The sequence below is a fragment of the Phragmites australis genome, chromosome 4, assembly GCF_958298935.1.
Source record: "Phragmites australis chromosome 4, lpPhrAust1.1, whole genome shotgun sequence".
NCBI classification, from domain to species: Eukaryota; Viridiplantae; Streptophyta; class Magnoliopsida; order Poales; family Poaceae; genus Phragmites; species Phragmites australis.
Window position 1 is genome coordinate 22,158,607 of NC_084924.1, and position 6,398 is coordinate 22,165,004.

Here is a 6,398-nt window from a genome sequence, read left to right on the forward strand (position 1 = left end):
GGTTAGTCTTCTGGCAGCAACACTCGTCCCCGCTTCAACCCTCCTGCCACAGTTCCAATGTTCCGCTATGGAGGGCAGAATCAACAACAAAGGCCACCATAGAAGATGCCTAATCAAGTTGCAAAGACGTACAAGCCGCCAGTGCAGCTTGTGTAGTAGCATTAGTCGCGTCCTAACTACCAGCAGCAGCGACCCAACAACCACAACTAGCCCTAGCAGCAGAATCGCACCGGTCAAAGATCGGGCAACATCGGCATATGTTTCAATTGTGGCAACTTCGGGCACCTTGCCAACAAGTGTCCCAAGAAGCAGCAGGGTCTACCACAAGCCCAGGGCAACAATAATCAATAGCAGTAGCCTCGGCAGAATGCGATGCATTGTTGAGTCAATCATGTTGCAATGGAAGAAGTCCAGAATGCTCCTGTTGTAGTGCTGGGTATGTTTTCTGTAAACTCTCATCCTGCTACAGTATTGTTTGATTTTGGAGCTTTGCATTCTTTCATATCATCTCAGTTTGTGAATGCATATAATTGCCAAGAGCATTAATGAAAAATCGGATCTTAGTTAGTTCTCCTAGAGGAGAAATGGACTCAAGGCATGTATGCCCTAAAATAAGTATATGCATAAGAGGGTAAACTTTCTTGCCAACTTCATCATTATGGATTCAAAGGGAATTGATATCATACTGGGAATGGATTGGTTGACTAAGTACAATGGAGTCATTGGATGCACCACAAAGTTAGTACAGTTGACACACACAGATGGAACCAAGGTGGAAATCCAAGCCACGACAGAGTCAGCTATCAACGCTAGCCTCCATAAGGCCAATAGAGTGGAAGATAGCAGAGTGGTCAGTGAATTCCTAGACATCTTCCTAGAAGATTTGCCAGGTATGCCACCTGATCATGAAATTGAGTTCGTCATTGAATTAGTACCTGGAACGGCTCCTATATATAAGAGACCATATAGAATGGATGCCAATCAGTTAGCTGAGCTCAAAGAGTAAATCCAAGAGCTACTAGACAAAGGGTTTATCCGCCCTAGTTCTTCACCATGGGGAGCCCCAGTAATCTTCGTACCGAAAAAGGATGGAACCCAAAGGATGTGTATAAATTATCGAGCCCTGAACGAAGTAACAATCAAGAACAAGTATCCTCTACCCCGCATTGAAGATCTGTTTGATCAGTTGGAAGGGGTATATTCCTAAGACAACATTTGTTACTCGGTATGGTCTATACGAGTACACAATAATGTCTTTCAGGTTGACCAATGCCCCAGCTTACTTCATGTATCTAATGAACAAGGTCTTCATGGAGTATTTGGACAAGTTTGTTGTGGTATTTATTGATAACATCCTAGTTTACTCCACGAACGAGGAAGAGCATGAGGAACATCTAAGAATGGTGTTACAGAATCTCAAAGAAAACCAACTGTATGCTAAACTGAGCAAATGTGAATTTTGGTTGAACGAAGTTCCCTCTTCCTTGGTCACATTATTTCAACAGGAGGTGTGTCTGTGGACCCATCCAAAGTAAGGGATGTTCTGAACTGGAAACCACCACAGAATGTTTCGGAGATCCATAGTTTCTTGGGTCTAGCAAGATATTATCGTCACTTCATAGAAGGTTTCTCCAAGATAGCGAAGCCAATGACAGAACTGCTAGAAAAAGGAGTAGAGTTCAAGTGGACAGCCCCTCGAGAAGCCAGTTTCAATGAGTTGAAGAAAAGGTTGACCTCAACTCCACTATTGATCATGCTTGACACCTAGAAGTCATTTTTGGTGTATTGCGATGCATGTCATCAAGGTTTAGGTTGTGTGCTCAAACAAGAGGGTCATGTAGTAGTATATGCATCCAAGCAGTTAAGGAAGTATGAAGAGAACTACCCAACACATGACTTGGAGCTAGCCACAGTAATTCATGCACTCAAGATCTGAAGACATTATTTGATAGGTCAAAGATGTGAGATCTATTCAGATCATAAGAGCTTGAAGTATATCTTCACTCAACCAGATCTTAATCTCAGAAATGCAAATGGTTAGAGCTTATCAAGGATTACAACATAGGAATCAACTATCACCCATGAAAGGAAAATGTAGTGGCTGATGCCTTGACCAGAAAATTTCATGTCAATGCTATAACTCTTCAAGAAGTAAGTCCCGAGCTGTGCAAGGAGTTCGAGAAGTTGAATTTGGGAATGGTGTGCAACACTGAGATAGTTGCAATGGAAATAGATTCAACAACAAGATATAAGGAAGGGTCATCTTGAGGATGAAAAGATTTTGGAAATCAAGCAGCTCATCAAAGTTGGCAAAGCCCCATATTTCACTGAAGGAGTAAGGTACTGTGTGGTACAAGCACATGATATGTGTTCTGGATATAAAGGCCATTTGGGATACCATTTTAAAAGAAGCTCATGATTCAGCATATTCCATTCACCCAGGGAGTACCAGGATGTGCCAGGATCTTAAAGATGAGTATTGGTGGTTGGGAATGAAACATGCAGTAGTAGAATATGTGGTTTTGTGTGATATTTGTCAGTGAGTCAAAGCCGAGCATCAGAGACTAGTATGTCTGCTATAGCCATTGAAAGTACCTAAATGGAAGTGGGAAGAAATCAGCATGGATTTCATTGCGGGTCTACCTCGAACATAGTTAGGATATGATTCTATATGGGTGATAGTCGACCAGTTGACAAAAGTAGCTCACTTCATCCCAGTCAAAGAATCCTATCAAGGTCTGAAACTAGTTGAGTTGTATATGTCCAGGATTGTGTGTCTGCATGGAGTACCCAAGATAATTGTATTTGATCGTGGTAATCAGTTTACCTCACGGTTCTGGCAATACCTACATGAATCTATGGATACAAGGTTGAATTTTAGCTCAGCACATCACCCGCAAACTGATGGACAGACAGAAAGAGTAAATCAAATCCTTGAAGACATGTTGAGAGCATGTGCATTGAAGAATGGTAATAGTTGGGACAAGTCTATCGTATGCGGAATTCTCGTACAATAATAGTTATTAAGCTAGTCTCAAGATGTCTTTTTAAACCCTTATATGGAAGGAAATGTAGAACCTTGTTGTTCTGGAATGAGACCGGGGAAAGCCAAGTTTTTATTCCCGAAGTTCTGAGAGAAACAGAAAGACAAGCGCAACAGATCAGAGATAATATGAAGACAGCTCAATCAAGACAAAAGAGCTATGCAGATAATCAACACCGAGAACCGACTTTCAAAGTAGGAGATTTCGTGTATCTCAAGGTATCACTGATAAGAGGTCTACGCAGATTCAAGGTTAAAGGTAAGCTTTCACCTCGATTTATTGGTCCGTACAACATATTGAGAAGACGAGGAGAAGTAGCTTACCAGCTTAAGTTACCACCTCAACTCTCTGGAGTGCATGATGTTTTCCATGTGTCACAGTTGAAAAAGTGTTTGAGAGTTCCCGAAGAGTAGTTACCAGTGGAAGAACTAGATGTGCATGAAGATCTCTCTTACTCTGAATATCCGGTCAAGATTCTCGACATGTCAGAACGGGTTACCAAAAACAGGAGAGTTCGTATGTGAAAGGTGCAGTGGAAGCATCACTCAGAAGAGGAAGCAACTTGGGAAAGAGAAAATGATCTGAAGGCCGAGTTTCTCCATCTCTTCTCCGATCCTTCCGAATCTTGAGGGCGAGATTCAACCTAAGGGGGTAGGTTTGTAGCACCCTAAAATTTTCAATTTTTGCAATAGTTTAAATTTTGCTAGAAATTACATAGGAGTTTCAATTTTGTTCAATAGAAAAAATTAATTTCTAAATTCAATTTAGCCATAGGTTATATTTGTTTTTGGTGCATTCATGCCGTTGTAGTTGCAATAGAATTTTTATGCATGGAAAAAGTTTGAAAAAGATCGCTAGAAGTCGCTCGTTCAAACATTTGAAGCAAAATCTTAAAAGGAAAAGGGTTTTCAAAATGGAAAAGGGTTCTCGAGCCAATTCTTCTCCCGGCCCATCTCCTTCCCCTCCCCACTCTCTCATTTTCTCCACCCGCATGGGCTGCCTCCACCTTACCCACGCTGGGCCCCGCCGAGCTGGCCTGCCGCGCCCCTGAACTGGCCCCTCAGCCTTCTTCTCTCTTCACGTGGGACCCGCTTGAGCCGACCGCAGCCAAGTCGCCTGAGCACCCAAGCCGGCTCCCTCTCTTCTTCCTCGCACCGCCTGCCTGAAGCACCCCCAAATCGCGCAGCCATTTCAAAATCCTGCCTCCCCGTGCCGTTTTGACTCAATTAAATGCCACCACCGCGATCCCTGCCCCCTAATTATGAGCTCCCAGTCGTTTCCCCCTCCATTATCTCTCTCAAATGCAGAAACCGCCACATTTTTCTCCATCAAGGCCCCGGGCCATTTTCTCCATTTTTTGGCCGATTCGCTTCCCCTCTCGCGCATATAAGCCACCCTCCTCCTTCCTTGTGATGTTCCACACCTATTCAACCCGCTCTCACCCCAATTTCCACTCGGATTCGCCATCAATGCCGTATTCTTCCTCAACTCCAGTGAGCTCCGCCGCCGCACTGATTCTCCGTGTCCGAGCTGCCTTTGATCCTGTTTCTTCCATCTTTGGTGTCGCAGGGTCTTCGATGAAGTTTCCCGCCGCTTCTATGTGTTTCTCCACCGCCGGACACCGCCGCATCGAGCTTGGAGTCCCACCATCTGCCATTCTCTGTCACCGGTCGTCCTCGATCCTCCTCCGCCGGCAATAAGCCTCGGTATAGATTGCCCGCGAGCTCCTCTTCCTTTTGCGCTTTGTCCTGTGGAGTTTCGTGGCTGGTGGCACGATTCTGTGTTGCTCCGGCGAGGTTCCGGCAACCCACTACCATCAGCCAGCCGCTTTCCCCATCCAGCGCTGTCCGGCCGAGTCTCTCCACTGCCCCTTTGAACCCTCGACGTTGGATCTCAATCCAACGACCTACATCACATACCCATTTGGTTGTATAACTGGTCCACCATGGATAGTGGACCGGCCTCCAGGTCATGGTCCACGGGTCCATAGGCATATTCCATGAGCTTTTCCAATTGAAAATGAAATCAGTTTGATTTATGATGTAATAATTAGAATTTCCAGCATAAAATCAATTCGGGGTTTTCTCTGAAAATCAAGTAAAATTTACAGTTTAGCCCCTGGAACTTCAAAAGCTCAATACTTTTTGCTTGTAGCTCCGATTTGGGTGATTTTCACGCTCAAATATTCATAGCGACATGTTGAATCTTTTTATAGGGTTTTTACCTAGTTTTAGTACTGTTTGATGTACTGTTCTTAGTAGTGTCTATTGTGTGCTTTTTCTGGTTTGTCGATTAGGAGGTGAGCAGTTTGGGAATCTTCAAGATCAAGCTTTCGAAGACTTTGAGCAACCCTCCGCTGGAGGCAAGTAACTTTGAACATTTTGCCCTTGTCTTAGGATTCATGTGTAGTTATTTATCCTTCGATTGCATGCTTGTCTAAATGGAAATCCTATGTTAGGGTTTACTAGCTTTGTGTGATTATTCCTTGTCGCCGTTGTTTAACCATGTGTTATAATGGGTAATATATGCTAGTGCAGTCGTAGTTGGGGAAATTGTTAATCTTGAATAATGTCTATACAACCAGAAATGGGTATGGTAATCTTGTAGCAACATGGCATAGGGATCCTATCGGGATAGTTGATTTGAGGTGGTGCTATTTCAGCAGGCTTATGGCTGTTCCTGTGTGGGGTCCTAAAGACCAGTTCTTGGACATGTAACCAAGTGAATCCGCACAACCACGAGGCTTATATGGATTCGGCCTGGACAACTAATTAGCCATACCCCTCTAACTCTATGGGCACTGTTGGACGGTTAAGTGGCACAAGAGGGGCTTCTGCAGCGATGTAATCGTTTGTTAGCGGTGAAACCTCAATGGGGGCCTGCAAGTTGGCGGGAGCTTTGTAAAAGCCATGTAGTGAGACCCCAACTCAACACCCTGAAAGTGTGAAGAAACATGGGAATCATGATTTGTGGGAAAAGCTATGCAAACTCTACAGAGTATCTATCTGGTCGATCAGCCGTCTCACGGACAAGAGCGAACTTGGACTTCTTCAGGATTAGATGGGATCAGGGTTTGGTATGGTTGGTTGGGTAGCTGGGCAATGGAATTACCTGGTGAGTCTTGGTAGTCGGATGGAATCCGATGAGTCATCCATCTTGCTATAGTAGTGTCTTCACACCTAGTAAATAGGTTACCTGATGTTGGAGTCGTAGGTTAGTTTGCTTAGTGCAGTTAACCGTGTCTAACTTTTTCTTGACTTAAGCCCCATAGCATGTTTCCCCTACACTTGCAGAGTACATTTTTGTACTCACACCCATTGTCCCTTGTCTTGCATCCCCTTTGCTAATCAGAAG